General features: G+C 41.3%; 1 pseudogene; it reads left to right on the top strand.

Annotated features, from left to right (window-relative positions):
- The first annotated feature begins 392 nt into the window (after positions 1–392).
- LOC140819288 (inactive protein kinase SELMODRAFT_444075-like) lies at positions 393–21,866 on the top strand (annotated as a pseudogene).
- Positions 21,867–22,131: the final 265 nt, after the last annotated feature.

The raw sequence follows: 22,131 nt of genomic DNA, 5'->3' as shown, positions 1-22,131 counted from the left end.
GTAAAGTGTTGCTGACCACCCTAGTCGACTCGGCCTAGAGATGGTTCTAAGGATTGACGCCTCAAAGGATCCAATCTTTTGAAGATTTCCAAAAATCCCCTGCTATAAATACCAGGTTTTCTCTTTGCATTTACTTTCCATTCAGATATTGAATACACATTTATTGCTCATTTACTACTCATTCTCCACACCAATCTCACAACTATTATCTGATTACATTGGTTTATTGCTTGAGTCCTTCACTAACTTAAGCATCGAGTGGTCACGCCGGACATCCCTCAGGCGCCCATTCACGTGGTTTCTTGGTTGCAGATCTTTTCAGCTGGTCCTAGGAAAAAGGCTTTTGATCCATATATCTCACTCATCCCACGTCCTATCGATAGCAAATCCGGTGAAGCATCCAACCCGGCTCACCCTTTTCACCCGGATTGCAACATTGGCGCCGTCTGTGGGAAACAAAGTTATAAGACGTTGATGTGGCTCCTACCAGGAGGACGAACCAAGACACTTCTCGGATCCACGAAGAGAATAACACTCGTCTTTCTGGTGCAGGTGGTCTGCCACCTATTGAACCCCAGCCTACCATCAATTTACCACCTGAAGAGTTGACCAAGATTGTAGCTGATGCTGTGAAGGCAGTCATGGAGAAGAGAGCCCCTACCCGTCATTATACCCATCCAGAGCAAGAGCGTGAGCAGCTGCAGGAGGATCAAGAGGAAGAGGTAAAGAAGAAGAAAGGGAGTCAAGTAATCTCCTACTGTGGCAGAAGAATTGAGGAAGAAGGTGAAAGTGTTGGAGGGGCAAGTCGGCTCTAGGAGCAGTGCTCGAATTTTCGTCAAAGGTTTCCCATTCTCTGATGTCATCGTTAGGGAACCACTTCCCGGGCACTTCAAGTCAGCAAGGATTAAAGACTACGACGGGAGTTCTGACCCTAAAGAACATCTCGCCAGATTCGAGAACATGGCCATGCTACATTGTTATGGGGACCAGATTAAATGTAAAGTGTTGCTGACCACCCTAGTCGACTCGGCCTAGAGATGGTTCTAAGGATTGACGCCTCAAAGGATCCAATCTTTTGAAGATTTCCAAAAATCCCCTGCTATAAATACCAGGTTTTCTCTTTGCATTTACTTTCCATTCAGATATTGAATACACATTTATTGCTCATTTACTACTCATCCTCCGCACCAATCTCACAACTATTATCTGATTACATTGGTTTATTGCTTGAGCCCTTCACTAACTTAAGCATCGAGTGGTCACGCCGGACATATCTCAGACGCCCATTCACGTGGTTTTCTTGGTTGCAGATCTTTTCAGCTGGTCCGAGGAGAAAAGCTTTTGATCTATATATCTAACTCATTCCCCGTCCTATCGATAGCAAATCCGGTGAGGCATCCAACTCGGCTCACCCTTTTTACCCGGATCGCAACATTGGCGACGTCTGTGGGAAACACAGTTATAAGACGGTGATATGGCTTCTATAAAGAGGACGAACCAAGACACTTCTCGGATCCAGGAAGAGAATAACACTCGTCTTTCTGGTGCAGGTGGTCTGCCACCTATTGATCCCCTGCCTACCATTAATTTAACACCTGAAGAGTTGACCAAGATTGTAGCTGATGCTGTGAAGGCAGCCATGGAGAAGAGAGCCCCTACCCATCATTATACCCATCTAGAGCAGGAGCGTGAGCAGCTGCGGGAGGATCAAGAGGAAGAGGTAAAGAAGAAGAGAGGGGGTCAAGTAATGGTTCTAAATCTCCTACTGCGGCCGAAGAACTGAGGAAGAAGGTGAAAGTGTTGGAGGGGCAAGTCGGCTCTAGGAGCAGTGCTCGAATTGTCGTCAAAGATTTCCCATTCTCTGATGTCATCGTTCGGAAACCAATTCCCGGACGCTTCAAGTCGGCAAGGATTAAAGACTACGACGGGAGTTCTGACCCTGAAGAACATCTCGCCAGATTCGAGAACATGGCCATGCTACATTGTATTGGGGACCAGATTAAATATAAAGTGTTCCTCACCACCCTAGTCGACTCGGCCTAGAGATGGGTCGAAGGATTGACGCCTCAAAGTATCCAATATTTTGAAGATTTCCAAAAATGCCCTGCTATAAATACCAGGTTTTCTCTTTGCATTTACTCTTCATTCAGATATTGAATAAACATATTTATTGCTCATTTACTACTCACCCTCCACACCAATCTCACAACTATTATCTGGTTACATTTTGAGCCCTTCACTAACTTAAGCTTCGAGTGGTCACGCCTGACATCCCTCAGGCACCCATTCACGTGGTTTTCTTGGTTGTAGATCTTTTCAGCTGGTCCGAGGAGAAAAGCTTTTGATCCATATATCTCACTCATTCCCCGTCCTATCGATAGCAAATCCGGTGAAGCATCCAACCCGGCTCACCCTTTTCACCCGGATAACAACATTTGCGCCGTCTGTGGGAAACAAAGTTATAAGACGTTGATATGGCTCCTGCAAGGAGGACGAACCAAGACACTTCTCGGATCCTGGAAGAGAATAACACTCGTATTTCTGGTGCAGGTGGTCTGCCACCTATTGAACTCCAGCCTACCATCAATTTAACACCTGAAGAGTTGACTAAGATTGTAGCTGATGCTGTGAAGGCAGTCATGGAGAAGAGAGCCCCTAACCATCATTATACCCATCCAGAGTAGGAGCGTGAGCAGCTGCAGGAGGATCAAGAGGAAGAGATAAAGAAGAAGAGAGGAAGTCAACTACTGGTACTGTGGCAGAAGAATTGAGGAAGAAGGTGAAAGTGTTGGAGGGGCAAGTCGGCTCTAGGAGTTTGCTCGAATTGTCGTCAAAGGTTTCCCATTCTCTGATGTCATCTTTCGGGAACCACTTCCCGGGCACTTCAAGTCAGCAAGGATTAAAGACTACGAGGGGAGTTCTGACCCTGAAGAACATCTCGCCAGATTCGAGAACATGGCCATGCTACATTGTTATGGGGACCAGATTAAATGTATAGTGTTCCTGACCACCCTAGTCGACTCGGCCTAGAGATGGTTCGAGAGATTGACGCCTCAAAGTATCCAATCTTTTGAAGATTTCCAAAAATCCCCTGCTATAAATACCAGGTTTTCTCTTTGCATTTATTCTCCATTCAGATATTGAATACACACATTTATTGCTCATTTACTACTCACCCTCCAGACCAATCTCACAACTATTATCTGGTTACATTGGTTTATTGCTTGAGCCCTTCACTAACTTAAGCATCAAGTGGTCACGTCGGACATCTCTCCGGCGCCCATTCACGTGGTTTTCTTGGTTGCAGATCTTTTCAGCTGGTCTGAGGAGAAAAGCTTTTGATCCATAGCAAATCCGGGGAAGCATCAAACCCGGCTCAGCTTTTCACCCGGATCGCAACATTGGCGCCGTCTGTGGGAAACAGAGTTATAAGATGTTGATATGGCTCCTACCAGGAGGACGAACCAAGACACTTCTCGGATCCAGGAAGAGAATAACACTCGTCTTTCTGGTGCAGGTGATCTGCCACCTATTGATCCCCAGCCTACCATCAATTTAACACCTGAAGAGTTGATCAAGATTGTAGCTGATGCTGTGAAGGCAGCCATGCAGAAGAGAGCCCCTACCCATCATTATACCCATCCAGAGCAGGAGCGTGAGCAGCTGTGGGAGGATCAAGAGAAAGAGGTAAAGAAGAAGAGACAGAGTCAAGTACTGGTTCTAAATCTCCTACTGTGGTAGAAGAATTGAGGAAGAAGGTGAAAGTGTTGGAGGGGCAAGTCGGCTCTAGGACCAGTGCTCGAATTGTCGTCAAAGGTTTCCCATTCTCTATTGTCATCGTTCGGGAACCACTTCCCGGGCACTTCAAGTCAGCAAGGATTAAAGACTACAACGGGAGTTCTGACCCTGAAGAACATCTCGCCAGATTCGAGAACATGGCCATGCTTCATTGTTATGGGGACCAGATTAAATATAAAGTATTCCTGACCACCCTTGTCGACTCGGCCTAGAGATGGTTCGAAGGATTGACGCCTCAAAGTATCCAATTTTTTGAAGATTTCCAAAAATCCCCTTCTATAAATACCAGGTTTTCTCTTTGCATTTACTCTTCATTCAGATATTGAATAAACACATTTATTGCTCATTTACTACTCACCCTCTACACCAATCTCACAACTATTATCTGGTTACATTGGTTTATTGCTTGAGCCCTTCATTAACTTACGCATCGGAGTGGCCACGTCAGACATCCCTCCGGCGCCTATTCACGTGGTTTTTCAGCTGGTCCGAGGAGAAAAGGTTTTGATCCATATATCTCACCCATTCCACCTTTTTCTCCCGGATTATATCATTGGCGCCGTTTGTTGGAAACAGAGTTATAAGACGTTGATATGGCTCCTACCAGGAGGACGAACCAAGACATTTCTCGGATCCAGGAAGAGAATAACACACGTCTTTCTGCCACCTATTGATCCCCAGCCTACCATCAATTTAACACCTGAAGAGTTGATCAAGATTTTAGCTGATGCTGTGAAGGCAGCCATGGAGAAGAGAGCACCTACCCATCATTCTACCCATCCAGAGCAGGAGCGTGAGCAGCTGCAGGAGGATCAAGAGGAAGAGGTAAGGGAAGAAGAGAGGGAGTCAAGTACTGGTTCTAAATCTCTTACTGTGGCAGAAGAATTAGAAGAATTGAGGAAGAAGGTGAAAGTGTTGGAGGGGCAAGTCGGCTCTAGGAGCAGTGCTCGAATTGTCGTCAAAGGTGTCCCATTCTCTGATGTCATCGTCCGGGAACCACTTCCCGGGCACTTCAAGTCAGCAAGGATTAAAGACTACGACGGGAGTTCTGACCCTGAAGAACATCTCGCCAGATTCGAGAACTGCTACATTGTTATGGGGACCAGATTAAATGTAAAGTGTTCCTGACTACCCTAGTCGACTCGGCCTAGAGATGGTTCGAAGGTTTTACCATATATAGTGATGCATCAAAGGAAGGTCTAGGATACGTACTCATGCAAGAAGATAGGATTATTGCCTATGCATCGAGGCAACTGAAGCAGCATGGGTCTTTGCTTTAAAAATTTATAGGCACTACCGTTAAAGACCACCAAAGGCTCAAGTATTCGTTCACCCAAAAGAATTAAATAAGAGGCAAAGGCGACGTACTGAACTATTGAAGGACTATGACTTGACCATAAAGTACCATCCAGGTAAAGCAAACAAAGTGGTTGATACATTAAGTCAGAAGATCACGATTAAAGTACCCCTAGCTTCACTCTCTGCTCAGCTATGTCTACTAGAGACTGTCAAGTTAAATCAGGATCAAGACCAAGTGTCGACAAAGGTTAAAAAACAAGTTAAAGAAGGGAAGTCTCAAGATATTCAGATCGACGACAAAGAAGTTTCCCCTCTTGATGAAATGATGCTTTTGCGTACCCAACACCAATAACCTACGCTAGGAGGTGATGACCGAAGCACAAAAGTCAAAGTTCTCGATACATCCTGGTAGGACTAAAATGTACAGAGAACTCAAGAAGAGAACTCAAGAAGAAGTTTTTGTGCAACGGAATGAAGAGGGATGTAGCAAAATTTGTCTCTAAATTTCAAGTCTATCAGCATGTCATATCGAGCATCAACGATCTAGAGGATTATTGCAACCGTTAGAAATCACAGAATGGAAATAAGAACATATTTCCATGGATTTCATAATAGGTTTTTAAACATGACGGGACATAGATAATCCTAAATAGACTCACAAAATCTGTGCACTTACTTCTCGTCTGCGTGAATTAGAATCTTGACAAGTTGGCTACTCTATACATGGATAACATTGTGCGACTACATGGAGTGCCAACAAATATCTTGTCGGATAAAGATCCAAGATTTGTGTCACATTTTTTGTAGAGCTTTCAAGAAGCCATGAAAATAAAATTTATTTTTATTCGTGATGGCCAAACAGAGAGAACGATTCAAACCCTAAAGGATATGCTGAGGGCTTGTTCCCTAGACTTCAGTAGTAATTGGAGTGAAAATCTACCACTTACAAAGTTCACTACAATAATAGTTATCACAAGAGTATTGAAATGACTCCATGTGAGGCCTTTTGCATTCGGTAGTGTCAATCACTATTGTACTGGGACGGAATGGAGGAGACAGACATAACTGGGTCAGAACTAATCCAAGGGACAATGGATAAAGTGGTCATCAACAGAGACAGACTCAAGGCTGCACAAGGTTGGCAAAAAAGTTGGGCCGATGGAATTCAAAGTTGGCGAAAAAGCTTATATAAGGGTCTCGTCTATGAATGAAGTCGTTCGATTCAGTAAAACTAGAAGAGTCAATCCCTGATAAAAAGAGCCGTTCGAAATTTTAGACTGAATGGGCACTTTGGCTTACATGCTAGCATTGCCACCGGATATGTCTAGAATCCACAATGTATTCCACGTGTCCCAACTAAGGAAATACATCCCAACCCAAGCCATGTGTTTGAAGTGGAACTACTCATGATCGAAGGTAACTTGGGGGAAAACTGAAATATGAAGAAGTCTCTATTCGGATTGTGGATACCAAGGACCAAGTATTGAGACAATGTATCGTTCCCTACATCAAGGTGCAATGGTCCTCTCATCCACGCCAGTGTTAGTATTACCTAGAGAGGATAAGGGTTTTATCATCTACAGAGACGCATCAAATGAAGGTATAGGATGCGTACTCATTCAAGAAGGTAAGATCATTGCCTATGCATCGAGGCAGCTGAAGTCGCATGAGTAGAACTACCGGGCTCATGATCTCGAACAAGCGGCAGTAGTCTTTGCTTTAAAAATTTAGATGCACTACCACCTCTACGGTGCCAAGTGTAAAATCTTTACCGACCACCAAAACTTCAAGTATTTGTTCACCCAAAGAAAATTAAATATGAGGCAAAGAAGACGTATTGAACTTCTGAAGGACTACGACTTGACCATAAACTACCATCCTGTAAAGTAAACAAAGTGGTTGATGCGTTAAGTCAGAAGAGCGCGAGTAAAGTGACTCTAGCTTCCCTCTCTACTCAACCATGTCTACTAAAGACCGTCAAGTTAAATCAGGATCGAGACCAATTGTCGACAAAGGTTAAAGAACAAGTCAAAGAAGAGAAGTCTCAAGATCTTCAGATGTACGACAAAGGAGTTCTCCATCTTGATGAAAAGATGCCTCTGCGTGCCCAACACCGACAACCTTCGCTAGGAGGTGATGACCGAAGAACAAAGTCAAAGTTCTCGATACATCCTGGTAGTGCTTAAATGTACAGTGACCTCAAGAAGAAGTTTTGGTGGAACGGAATGAAGAGGGATGTAGCAGAATTTGTCTCTAGACGTCAGCAGGTCAAGATCGAGCATCAATGACCTAGAGGATTACTGTAACCATTAGAAATCACTGAATGGAAATGAGAGCATATTTCCATGGATTTCGTAGTAGGTTTTTCAAAGTCAAGACAAAATCATGACGGGATATGGATAGTCGTAGATAAACTCACAAAATCTATGCACTTCCTTCTCGTCCACGTGAATTACGATCTTGACAAGTTGGCTACTCTATACATGGATAACATTGTGCGAATACATGGAGTGCCCGAAAACATCTTGTCGGATAGAGATCCAAAATTTATGTAACGTTTTTTGTAGAGCTTTCAAGAAGCCATGAGAATGAAATTTACTCTTAGTGTACGACTAATCACCCTCAAACTGACGGTTAAACAGACAGAACGATTCAAACCCTAGAGGATATGCTGAGGGCCTGTTCTCTACACTTCAGTAGTAATTGGAGTTAACATCTACCCTGATAGAGTTCGCTTACGATAACAGTTATCATAGGACTCTATGTAAAGCCCTTTACGGACGGAAGTGTCAATCACCACTGTACTGTGACAAAATAGAGAAGACAACTGTAACTTGGACAGAACTAATCCAAATGACAATGGACAAAGTAGCCATTATCAAAGCAGACTCAAAGCTGCAAAAGGTCGGCAAAAAAGTTTGGCCGATCTTACAAAAAGGCTAGTGGAATTCAAAGTTGGTGATAAAGCTTATATAAGGGTCTCGCCGATGAAAAGAGTCTGTTTGAAGACCCAGCAAACTCAAGTTTCGAGAACGAAACTTCCAATAAGTAGGGTGGGATGTGAGAATTGAAAAGACAACCTTCAGAACAAAGTACGAGAATTAGGAGTTCGCGGTAATGCCATTTGGATTGACAAATGCTCCAACAGTCTTCATGGACCTTATGAATCTAATGCGCAAGATGTTCCTTGACAAATTTATAGTGGTATTCATCGATGACATCCTTGTCTATTCTTCCAGCAAGGAAGACCATTAAAAGCAACTCCGCCTCACCCCCACATACACTAAAAGAAAAGAAACTTTATGCCAAGTTCAAAAAATGTGAATTCGGGTTATGGAATGTGTCTTTCTTAGGTCATGTGATCTCGGAATCAGGAGTGTCAGTGGAACCAAAGAAGTAGAAGCAATTCTAGGATGGACCAAAACCAAATAATGCAACCAACATTAGGAGCTTCCTTGGATTAGCAGGTACCGAAAGTTTCTCTTCGAAGGTCATGCCACTGACAAAAGTCACATAGAAGAACTCCAAATTCTTCTCGAACGAAGAATGTAAGAAAAGTTTTCAGGACGTTAAAAAAAAAGCTCGCATCTACGCCAGTGGTAGTTTTACCTACAGAGGATAAGGGTTTTACCATCTATAGTGACGCATCAAAGGAAGGTCTAGGATGCATACTCATGCAAGGAGGTAGGGTCATTGTCTATGCATCGAGGCAACTAAAGTCGCATGAGCAGTGATCTCGAACAAGCGGCAACGGTCTTTGCTTTAAAAATTTGGAGGCACTACTTGTACAGTGCCAAGTGTGAAATCTTTACAAACTACCACAGCCTCAAGTATTTGTTCACCCAAAAAGAATTAAATTTGAAGCAAAGGCGACGTATTGAACTTATGAAGGGCTTCGACTTGACCATAAACTGTCATCCAGGTAAAGCAAACAAAGTGATTGATGCGATAAAACAGAAGAGCGCGAGTAAAATGACCCTAGCTTCGCTCTCTGCTCAGCCATGTCTACTAGAGACCATCAAGTTAAATCAGGAGCAAGACTAAGTGTCGACAAAGGTTAAAGAACAAGTCAAAGAAGAGAAGTCTAACAATCTTCAGATTGACGACAAAGGAGTCTCATGGATGAAAGGAAGCCTTTACGTACCCAACACCGATAACCTTAGCCAGGAGATGATGACCGAAGCACACAAGTCAAGGTTCTCGATCCATCCTGATAGTACAAAAAATATACAGAGACCTTGAGAAGAATTTTTGGTGTAACGGAATGAAAAAGGATGTAGCAGAATGTGTCTTTAAATATGAAGTATGTCAGTATGTCAAGATGATCATCAACGACTTGGAGGATTATTGCAACCTTTAGAAATAACAGAATGGAAATGAGAATATATTTTCATGGATTTTTGATAGTAGGTTTTTCAAAGTCAAGACAAAGTCATGACGGGATATAGATAATCGTAGATAGACTCACAAAATATGTGCACGTCCTTCTCGTCCACGTGAATTGCAATATTGACAAGTTGGCTACTCTATACATGGATAACATTGTACGACTACAAGGAGTGCCAACAAACATCTTGTCGGATTGAGATCCAAAATTTGTGTCACGTATTTGGTAGAGTTTTCAAGAAGCCATGAGAATGAAATTTACTCCTAATACGACATATCACTCTCAAACTGATGGTCAAACAGAGAGAACGATTCAGACCCTAGAGAATATGCTGAGGGTCTGTTGCCTACACTTTACTAGTAGTTGGAGTGAACATCTACCCCTGATAGAGTTCACTTACAATAACAGTTATCACAAGAGTATTGAAATGACTCTATGTGAAGCCCATTATGGACAGAAATGTTGATCACCACTGTTCTAGGACAAAATAAAAGAGACAACAGCAACTGGGACTGAACTAATCTAAGCGACAATGGACAAAGTGGCCATCATCATTGATAGACTCAAGGTGGACAAAAAAGTTAGGTCGATCTTAAAAGAAGGCCAGTGGAATTCAAAGTTGGTTAAGAACTTATATAAGGGTCTCACCGATGAAATAAGTCGTCCAATTCTATAAAACTAGAAGAGTGAATCCCTGGTACGTAGGATTATTCAAAATTTTAGAGAGAGTGGCCACTTTGGCTTACATGCTAGTATTGCCACCGGATATGTCTAGAATCCACAATGTATTCCACGTGTCCCAACTAAGGAATTACATCCCGGACCCAAGTCATGTGTTGGAAGAGGAACTGCTCATGATCGAAGGTAACTTGGGGAGGAGCTGAAACATAAAGAGGTCTCTGTTCGGTTATGGATACCAAGGACCAAGTACCGAGACGATATACCATTCCCTACGTCAAAGTGCAATGGTCCAAACGCACAGAACATGAAGTCATTTGGGAGTTTGAAGAGAAAATGCGCAAACAATATCCCTATTTGTTTGAAGACCCCGCAAACTCAAGTTCGAGAACGAAACTTTCAATAAGGAAGGTGGGATGTGAGAGGAGAAGGCATCCCAAAGACAGCCTTCAGAACAAAGTACGATAATTACGAGTTCACTGTAATGCCTTAAGAACAAAGTACAAGAATTACGAGTTCACGGTAATGCCATTTGGATTGAAAAATGCTCCAGCAGTTTTCATGAACCTTATGAACATATTGTTCAAAATGTTCCTTGACAAATTTATATTGGTTTTCGTCGATTACATCCTTGTCTATTCTCCCAGCAAAGAAGACTACGAAGAGCAACTCCGCCTCACCCCCACAGACACTAAAGGAAAAGAAACTCTATGCCAAGTTCAAAAAACGTGAATTTTGGTTAAGGAATTTGTCTTTCTTAGGTCATGTGATCTCGGAATCAAGAGTGTCAGTGGACCCAAAGAAATAGAGGCAATTCTAGATTGGGCCAAAACCTAAGAATGCAACCGACAATAAGAGCTTCTTGGGATTAGCAGGCTATTGCCGAAAGTTCGTCGAAAGTTTCTCTTCGTTGGTCATGCCACTGACAAAACTCACACAGAAGAACTCCAAATTCCTCTGGAGCGAAGAACCTAAGAGAAGTTTTCTGAAGTTGATAGAAAATCTCGCATCCACGCAAGTGGTAGTATTACCTACAGATGATAAGTGTTTTACCATCTATAGTGACGCGTCAAAGGGAAGGTCTAACATGGGTACTCATGCAAGAAGATCTTGGAATCAGGAGTGTCAATCGACCCAAAGAAGTAGAGACAATTCTAATATTGACCAAAACCAAAGAATGCAACCGACGTTAGGAGCTTACTTTGATTAGTAGGCTATTATGAAAGTTCGCCGAAAGTTTCTCTTCGGAGGTCATGCCACTGACAAAACTCACAAAGAAGAACTCCAAATTTCTTTGGAACAAAGAATGTGATAGAAGTTTTCAGACGTTGAAAGAAAAGCTCGCATCCACTTCATTGGTAGTAGTACCTACAGAGGATAAGGGTTTTACCATCTATAGTGACGCATCAAAAGAAGGTCTAGGATGCGTACTCATGCAAGAAGGTAGGGTCTTTGTCTGTGCATCGAGGCAACTGAAGTCGCATGAGCAGAGCTACCAGACTCATGATCTCGAACTAGCGGCACCGGTCTTTGCTTTAAAAATTTAGAAGCACTACCTCTACGGTGTCAAGTGTATAATCTTTATAGACCACCAAAACTTCAAGTATTTGTTCATACAAAAAGATACGAGGCAAAGATGACGTATTGAACTTCTCAAGAACTTCGACTTGACCATAAACTACCATCTAGGTAAATCAAACAAAGTGGTTGATGCATTAAGTTAGAAGAGCGCAAGTAAAGTGACCCTAGCTTCAGTCTCTGCTCAGCCATGTCTACTAGAGACCTCAAGTTAAATCAAGATCTAGACCAAGTGCGACAAAGGTTAAATAACAAGTCAAAGAAGAGAAGTCTCAAGATCTTCAGATCGACGACAAAGGAGTCCTATGGATGAAAGGACACCTCTGCTTACCCAACACCGATAAGCTTCACCGACCGGAGCACACAAATCAAAGTTCTGGATCCATCCTGGCAGTACGAAAATGTACAAAAACCTCAAGAAGAATTTTTATTGGAACGGAATGAAGATGGATGTAGCAGAATTTGTCTCTAAATGTCAAGCGTGTCAGCAGGTCAAGACCGAGCATAAACGACCTAGAGGATTACTGCAACCGTTAGAAATCACAGAATGCAAATGAGAACATATTTCTATGGGTTTCGTAGTTGGTTTTTCAAAGTCAGGACAGAGTCATGACAGGATTTGGATAATCGTAGATAAATTCGCAAAATCTGTGCACATCCTTCTTGTCTACGTGAATTGCAATCTTGACAAGTTGGCTACTGTATGCATGAATAACATTGTACGACTACAAGTAGTGCCAACAAACATCTTGTTGTATAGAGATCCAAGATTTATGTCACGTTTTTGGTAGAGCTTTCAAGAAGACTTGAGAGGGAAATTTACTCTTAGTACGACTAATCATTATCAAACTGATGGTCAAACAGAGATAACGATTGAAACCCTAGAGGATATGCTACACTTCAATAGTAGTTGGAGTGAACATCTACCCCTGATAGAGTTCATTTACGATAACAGTTATAAAAAAATATTGAAATGACTCTATGTGAAGCCTTTACGAACAGAAGTGTCGATCACCATTGTACTAGAACAAAATTGAAGAGATAGCCGTAACTGGGACAGAACTAATCCAAACGACAATGGACAAAGTGGCCATCATCAAATACAGAATCAAGGCTGCACAAGGTCGACAAAAAGTTGGGCCGATCTTAAAAGGAGGCCAATGGAATTCAAAGTTGGTGAAAATGCTTATTTAAGGGTCTCGCCAATGAAATGAATCGTCCGATTCTGTAAAACTGGAAAAGTGATTCCCAGTACGTAGAATCATTCGAAATTTTAGATAGAGTGACCACTTTGGCTTACATGCTAGCATTGCCAACGGATAGGTCTAGAATCCACAATATATTCCACGTGTCCCAACTAAAGAATTACATCCCGGACCCAAGTCATGTGTTGGAACTGGAACCACTCATGAACGAAGGTAACTTGGATGAAGAGCTAAAATATAAAGAGTTCTTTATTCGGATTGTGGATACCAAGGACCAAATACTGAGACTACGTACCTTTCCCTACGTCAAAGTGCAATGGTCCAATCACACAGAAAGTCAAGTTATTTGGGAGTTTGAAGAGAAAATGCGCAAACAATATCCCTACCTGTTTCAAGACCCCGCAAACTAAAGTTTCGAGAACGAAACTTCCAATTAGAAAAGTGGGAAGTGAGAGTAGAAGACATCCCAAAGATAGCCTTCAGAACAAAGTAGGAGAATTACGGTTCACGGTAATGCCATTGGATTGACAAATGATCCAACAGTTTTCATTGACCTTATGAACATAATGTTCAAGATGTTCCTTGACAAATTTATAGTAGTATACATCGATAACATCTTTGTCTATTCTCCCAGCGAGGAAGACCACAAAGAGCAACTCCGCCTCACCCTTCTACGTCAAGTTCAAAAAATGTGGGTTAAGTAATGTGTCTTTCTTAGGTCATGTGATCTCGGAATTAGGAGTGTCAGTGGACCCAAAGAATAGAGGCATTTCTAGATTGGGAAAAAACCTAAGAATGCAACCAACGTTACGAACTTCCTAGGATTAGCAGGCTATTACTGAAAGTTCGTCGAAAGTTTATCTTCGATGGTCATGCCACTAACAAAACTCACACAGAAGAACTCCAAATTCCTCTGGAGAGAAGAATGTGAGAGAAGTTTTCAGACATTAAAAGAAAAGCTCGCATCCACGTCAGTGGTAGTATTACCTACAGAGGATAATGGTTTTACCATCTATAGTGACGCATCAAAAGAAGGTCTAAGATGCGTACTCATGCAAGAAGGTAGGGTCATTGTCTATGCATCGAGGCAACTGAAGTGACATCAACAGAGCTACCAGACTCATGATCTTGAACTAGCAGCACCGGTCTTTGCTTTAAAAATTTAGAGACACTACCTCTATAGTGCCAAGTGCGGATTCTTTACAGACCACCACAGCCTCAAGCATTTGTTTACCCAAAAACATTAAATATGAGGCAAAGACAACATATTGAACTTCTGAAAGACTACGGCTTGACCATAAACTACCATCCTGGAAAAGCAAACAAAGTGGTTGATGTGATAAGTCAGAAGAGCGCGAGTTAAGTGACCCTAGCTTCACTCTGTGTACCCAACACCGATAAACTTCGCCACGAGGTGATGACCGAAGCGTTCAAGTCAAAGTTCTCGATCTATCCTAGTAGTACAAAAATGTTCATAGACCTCAAGAAGAATTTTTTGTGGAACGGAACGAAGAGGGATGTAGCAGAATTTCTCTAAATGCCAAGTATGTCAGCAGGTCAAAACGAGCATCAAAGACTTGGAGGATCACTGTAATCGTTAGAAATCACAGAATAGAAATGAGAACATATTTCCAGGGGTTTCGTAGTTGGTTTTTAATAGTCAAGACAAAGTCATGACAGGATATAGATAACCGTAGATAGACTCACAAAATCAGTGCACGTCCTTCTCGTCCATGTTAATTGCAGTCTTGACAAGTTGGCTACTTTATGCATGGATGACATTGTATGACTACATGGAGTGTCAGCAAACATCTTGTCGGATAGAGATCCAAGATTTGTGTGACATGAGAGAACGATTCAAACCCTAGCGGATATGTTGAGTGCATGTTCCCTGCACTTCAGTAGTAATTGGAATGAACATTTACCCCCTGATAAAGTTCACTTACAATAACAACTAACACAAGAGTATTGAAATGACGTTATGTGAAGCCCTTACGGATGGAAGTGTCAATCACCATAACTGGTCCATAATTAATCCAAAGGACAATGGACAAAGTGTCCATCATCAAAGACAAACTCAGTGAATCCCCGCTACATTGGACCATTCGAAATTTTAGAGAGGGTGGCCACTTTGGCTTACATGCTAGTATTGCCACCGGATATGTCTAGAATGAACAACGTATTCCACGTGTCCCAACTAAGTAAATACATCCCAGACCCAAGCCATGTGTTGGAAGTGGAACCACTGATGAACGAAGGTAACTTGGGAGAATAGCTGAAATATGAAGAAGTCTCTATTCGGATTGTGGATACGAAAGACCAAGTACTGAGACGACGTACCATTCCCTACGTCAAGATACAATGGTCCAATCACACGGAACGTAAGGTTATTTGGGAGTTTGAAGAGAAAATGTGCAAACAATATCCCTACCTGTTTGAAGACCCAGGCAACTCAAGTTTCGAGAACGAAACTTCCAATAAAGAGGGTGGGATGTGAGAGCAGAAGACATCCCAAAGACAGTTTTCAGAACAAAGTACGAGAATTACGAGTTCACGGTAATGCCATTTGGATTGACAAATGCTCCAACAGTTTTCATGGACCTTATGAACATAATGTTCAAGATGTTCATTGACAAATTTATAGTGGTATTCATCTATGACATCCTTGGCTATTCTCCTAGCGAGGAAGACCGCGAAGAGAAACTCCACCTCACCCCACAGACACTGAACGAGAAGAAACTCTATGTCAAGTTCAAAACTTGTGGATTCTGGTTAAGGAATGTGTCTTTTCTTATGTCAAGTTCAAAACTTGTGGATTCTGGTTTAGGAATGTGTCTTTTTTAGGTCATGTGATCTCGGAATCAGAAGTATAAGTGGACCCAAAGAAGTAGAGGCAATTCTAGATTGGGCCAAAACCTAAGAATGCAACCGACATTAGGATCTTCCTGGGATTAGCAAGATATTACCGAAAGTTCGTCGAAAGTTTCTCTTCGATGGTCATGCCACTAACAAAACTCACACAGAAGAACTCCAAATTCTTTTGGAGCGAAGAATGTGAGAGAAGTTTTCTGACATTGAAAGAAAAGCTCGCGTCCACGCCAGTGATAGTATTACCTACTGAGGATAAGGGTTTTACCCTATATAGTGATGCATCAAAGAAAGTCTAAAATGCGTACTCAGGCAAGAAGGTAGGGTCATTGCCTATGCATCAAGGCAACAGAGCTACCCAACTCATGATCTCGAACTAGCGGTAGGGGTCTTTCCTTTAAAAATATAGAGCACTACCTCTACGGTGCCAAGTGTGAAATCTTTACAGACCACCAAAGTCTCAAGTATTTGTTCACCGAAAAAAATTAAATACGAGGCAAAGGCGACAGATTGAACTTCTGAAGGACTACGACTTCACCATAAACTACCATCCAGGTAAAGCAAACAAAGTGGTTGATGCGATAAGTCAGAAGAGCGCGAGTAAAATGACCCTAGCTTCACTCTTTGCTCAGCCATATCTACTAGACCATCAAGTTAAATCAGGATCAAGATCATGTGTGGACAAAGGGTTAAAGAACAAGTCAAACAAGGGAAGTCACAATATCTTCAGATCGACGAAAAAGGAGTCCCATGGATGAAAGGACGCCTCTCAATACCCAACACCAATAACCATCGCCGGGAGGTGATGACCGAAGCGCACAAGTCAAAGTTCTCGATCATCCTGGTAGTACAAAAATGTACATAGACCTCGAGAAGAGTTTTGGTGGAACAGAATGAAGAGGGATGTAGTAGAATTTGTCTCTAAATGCCAAGTGTGGCAGTAGGTCAAAACGAGCATCAACGACCTGGAGGATTACTGCAACCATTAGAAATCGCAGAATGGAAATAAGAATATATTTCCATAGATTTCGTAGTAGGTTTTTGAAAGTCAAGATAGAATCATGACGAGATACGGGTAATCATATACAGACTCACAAAATCCGTGCACGTCTTTCTCGTCCATGTGAATTGCAATCTTGACAAAATGGCTACTTTATGCATGGATAACATTGCACGACTACATGGAATGCCAGCAAACATCTTGTCGGATAGAGATCCAAGATTTGTGTCACGTTTAGGTAGATCTTTCGAGAAGCCATGAGAAAGAAATTTACTCAAACTGGTGGTCAAACAGAGAGAACTATTCAAACTCTAAAGGACAAACTAAGGGCTTGTTCCCTGCACTTCAGTTGTAATTGGAGTGAACATCTACCCCTGATAGAGTTCACTTACAATAATAGTTATCACGAGAGTATTGAAATGACTATATGTGAAACCTTTTATGGACGGAAGTGTCGATCACCATTGTACTGGAAAAAAATTGAGGAGATAGCCGTAATTGGAACAGAACTAATCCAAGGGACAATAGACAAAGTGGCCATCATCAAAGACGGACTCAAGGCTGCAAAAGGTCGGCAAAAAAGTTGGGCGAATCTTAAAAGGAGGTCGGTGGAATTCAAAGTTGGTGAAAAGGCTTGTATAAGGGTCTTGCCGATGAATGAAGTCATTCGATTCAGTAAAACTGGAAGAGTGAATCCCCGGTACGTAGGACCATTTGAAATTTTAAAGAGAGTTGGCATTTTGGTTTACATGCTAGCACTACCACCGGATATGTCTATAATCCATAATGTATTCCACGTGTCCTAACTAAGAAAATACATCCAGGACCCGAGCCATGTGTTGGAAGTGGAACAACTCATTATCGAAGGTAACTTTGGAGTTTGAAGAGAAAATAAACAATATTCCTACTTGTTTGAAGACCGAGCCAACTCGAGTTTCAAGAACGAAACTTCCAATATAGACGGAAGGATGTTAGAACACAAAGTTTTGGGCATGTAATTATTTATTTAAATATAGACATTTATTTATCAGAATTTATTTTCGAGTTGTGTTATTATTGTAAAAATAATAAATTCGAAAATATTAAATAATACATGTTATTTGAAATTCCAATACAATAAATTCATGAAATTTGAAATCCAGTACAAAAAATATATTAATTTCAAAAATTAAGGCTGAGATATCAATCAAATTGGAAAAAAATATTACATACAAAACAGTTTTTTTCGACAAGAAAGTTAGCAAATTTCAGCGTTGTCTAGGTACATTATGAACCAAGTATAGTATGATATTATGTACGGAAGAAACATCTCGAATTATGGAAGAATTAGCTCAAAATTTCGGAAGAAATTCCACCAAATGATGGTAATATTTTCACCACATTACCTATAAATATCTTCTTCCAATTATTGATAGTCTTTTCGATCAACTTAAAGAAGCTATAGTCTTCTCCAAACTCGACATGAAGACAGGCTGTCATCATTTAAAGGTCTGAGTAGAAGACAACCCAAGGACAGCCTTCAGAACAAAGTACGAAAATTATGAATTCACGGTAATGCCATTGGGATTGACAAGTGCTCCAACAGTATTCATGGACCCTATGAACATAATGTTCAAGATATTCCTTGACAAATTTATAGTGTTATTCATTGATGACATCCTTGTCTATTATCCCAGCGATGAAAACCACAAACACCAACTCCGCCTCACCCTACATACACTAATGGAGAAGAAACTCTATGCCAACTTCAAAAAATGTGAATTCTGGTTAAGGAATGCGTCTTTCTTAGGTCATGTGATCTCGGAATCGGGAGTGTCAGTGGACCTAAAGAATTAGAGGCAATTTTAGATTGTCCAATACCTAAGAATGCAACCGGCATTTGGAGCTCCCTTGGATTAACAGGCTGTTACCGAATGTTCGTCAAAAGTTTCTCTTCGATGGCCATGCCACTGACAAAACTCACACAGAAGAACTCTAAATTTTTCTGGAGCGAAGAATGCAAGAGAAGTTTTCAGTCGTTGAAAGAAAAGCTTGCATCCATGCTAGTGTTAGTATTACCTACAAAGGATAATGCTTTTACCATCGATTGTAACGCATCAAAGGAAGATCTTGGATGCGTACTCATGAAAGAAAGTAGGGTTATTGCCTATGGATCAAGGCAACTGAAGTCGCATGAGCAGAACTACCCTACTCATGATCTCGAGCTAGCGGCATGTGGTCTTTTCTTTAGAAATTTAGAGGCACTATCTCTACGGTGCAAAATGTGAAATCTTTACAGACCACTAAAGCCTCAAGTATTTGTCACCCCAAAAAGAATTAAATATGAGGCAAAGGCTATGTATTGAACTTCTAAAAGACTATGATTTGATCATAAACTACCATCCAGGTGAACCAAACAAAGTGGTTATTGCATGAAGTCAGAAGAGCACGAGTAAAATGACCGTAGCTTCACTCTCTGCTCAGCCATGTCTACTAGAGACCGTCAAGTTAAATCAGGATCGAGACCAAGTGTCGGCAAAGGTTAAAGAACAAGTCAAAGAAGGGAAGTTTCAAGATCTTCAGATCGACGACAAATGAGTACTATGGATGAAACGACGCATGTGCGTACCCAACACCGATAACCTTCGCCAGGAGGTGATGACCGAAGCGCACAAGTCAAAGTTCTCGATGCATCTTGGTAGTACAAAAATGTACAGAGACCTCGAGAAGAATTTTTGTGGAACGGAATGAAGATGGATGAAGCAGAATTTGTCTCTAAATGCCAAGTGTGTCAGCACATCAAGACCGAGCATCAATGATATGGAGGATTACTCCAACCGTTAGAAATCACATAATGAAAAATGAGAACATATTTATATGAAAAATAGAAAATATGAGTAATTCTTTGAATCCAACATTGTGGTCCGCTCGTCACCCCATCGAGTAGTCCTGAGACATTTACTGCCACTGAAGCTGCAACGTCATCAGTTTCAATTTCTGATCCTGGAAATTCACCGTTCTTCGTGACTGAAGAAGATGGCCTGAAGCAAGAAGAATGGTTAGCCACAAAACAGGAAAGGGAAATTAATGAATCTAGTTCAGAAACTGATAGTGAAAGTTGTCTTCCTCTTCAAGGTTTCAACCATGGATGGCAGAAATTGTTACTGCACATTGTCAATTTTTTGAACGTCCAGGGGAAAGTTCAGGACGATTTAGTAATCAGATTCAAAATCTTTCAACCAAATCCCAGTTAGAAAAGCTTTCAAATATTAATTTAGAATCTGGATTTCAATCGCCAAGCTATCGCCCTAATCTTGACTTAAATGAAAGTTCTAGAGAAGTTATGTCGCTAAGAACAATGCCCTCTGGGTCGCCTCGTGCTCTGTGTGTCAGCACAAGGCCCCTGTATTTGGAAAGCCTCCTAGGAGGTTCACGTATCCTGAACTAGAGCTTGCAAATGGAGGGTTTTCACAAGTTAATTTTAAGCAGAAGGTGGGGTTTGAATCAGTTCACAAAGGGGTACTTTCTTGATGGCCTTTTAGTGGCTGTCAAGCAGCATAAATTGGCAAGTTCTCAAGGGTATCAAGAATTTTGTTCAGAAGTTGAAGTTTTAAGTTGTGCTTAGCACGCAATGTTATTATGTTGATTGGTTTATGCATCAAAGATGGCAGAAGATTACTAGTATATGAATACATCTGCAACGGATCGCTAGATTCTCACCTTTACGAAATGATTTTCATGCTTTTTAGTGGCTCTTTGATAATGGACAATTCTGGTTTCTGAGATTCGCAGATGTATGTGGAATTTTTCAGGACACGAACAAGGTTCACTTGCATGGAATGCGTGTAAAAAAATAGCAGTTGGAGCTGCACAAGGCTCGCGATATCTTCACGAAGAAAGTAGGGTTGGCTGCATAGTGCATCGAGATTTGTTACCTAATAACATTCTCATTACCCATGATTTTGATCCCTTGGAAAAAATATTAACCTGTTGTTTTAATAACATTTTGTTCCAGACCTCCGTCACGGTGTTCCTGTGCTTCGTCACCATTCTATTAATCTTGGTGCAAAATAGGGTGCAACAATTTCAAAATTTCTTACAATCCTTCAATGATTTAACTCACATATTAGATTTACAAATAGAATATCTGAACGGTAAGTTTTTCGAAAAATCGTATTGTCTATAAAGTTATGCAAATCGAACCTGGTTTTAGTAGTATCCCAGCTTATAACGTCCACTTCTAATTGTCTTCTTCTTGCATTTCCGTTATTACACTGATTCCATGTTCTTTACATGTCTTATTATGAGGCATATCATGGACCATCCAGTCTGTGTACTGACACCTAGCAAACAATTTGTGCATGTATCAGAACATGATTTTTGTCTGATCTTCCGGAAGGTTCAGATGGAGAGATGAGAGTTGAAACGAGAGTAATTGGAACATTTGGGTGAGTTTCAAGTTCCTATGGCCTCTCTCAAAATATCAGGTTCAATAAACCATGATATTTATTTAGGTACTTGGCACCTGGGTATGCTCAAAGCGGTCAGATCACAAAAAAGGCTAATGTTTACTCATTTGGTGTGGTACTGGTGGAACTTGTCACCAGGGGGCGTAAGGCTGTGGATCTTAACAGGCCCAAAGGACTGCAGTGCCTTGCCGTATGGGTATGTCTAACCTCCTGAAACGTTATATTTTCTCAAGCTCTGTGTGGCTGAGTAATTATATATCCTTGTTTAATTTTCTTGTAATGTGATGCTTGTCAGGCACATCCATTATTGGATGCATATGCCACTGATGAACTGGTTGATCCACGGCTAGGAAGCTGCTATATAGAGCATGTGTTTACTGTATGTTGCACGCTGCATCTTTATGCATTCGTGTGATTCCGAGGGCTCGGCCTCACATGTTTCAGGTAAGTTGTACCAGTTAGTAACGAACAATTCCCGATATCCTGCCATTTTTTATGCATCAGTACCCTTATGCTCAATCAGAATGTCATTTATTTGTCAGTATCTTCAGACTGAAATAATCACATTCCTTAAGTAGGTGCTCGGATACTTGAAGGCCATGTGATGGATCCAAGTTGTCAATTAACCACACCAGGATTTGACGTGGGCAGCAGGAGCGGCAGGATTTTATCACATCACGAGCTACTGCATGAACAGCAAACTAACTCCATAGACGAGACATCAAGATGTTTTGTTTCGAAGCTTTCTCTCGACTCGGGTAAAGATGATCTGGTAAATGAGTACCTGTCTGTGGTCTTTATTTTTGTTCGAATCCATCAAAGATTTTGGTTTCTGTATAGAACTAGTGGGCTTACGTTGTGTAAGATTTT

This window comes from Primulina eburnea, chromosome 18 (genome assembly GCF_022965805.1).
Source record: "Primulina eburnea isolate SZY01 chromosome 18, ASM2296580v1, whole genome shotgun sequence".
Lineage (NCBI taxonomy): Eukaryota > Viridiplantae > Streptophyta > Magnoliopsida > Lamiales > Gesneriaceae > Primulina > Primulina eburnea.
The sequence above is the reverse complement of the archived record's forward strand: the minus strand, read 5'-3'. Positions and strand labels throughout refer to the sequence as shown.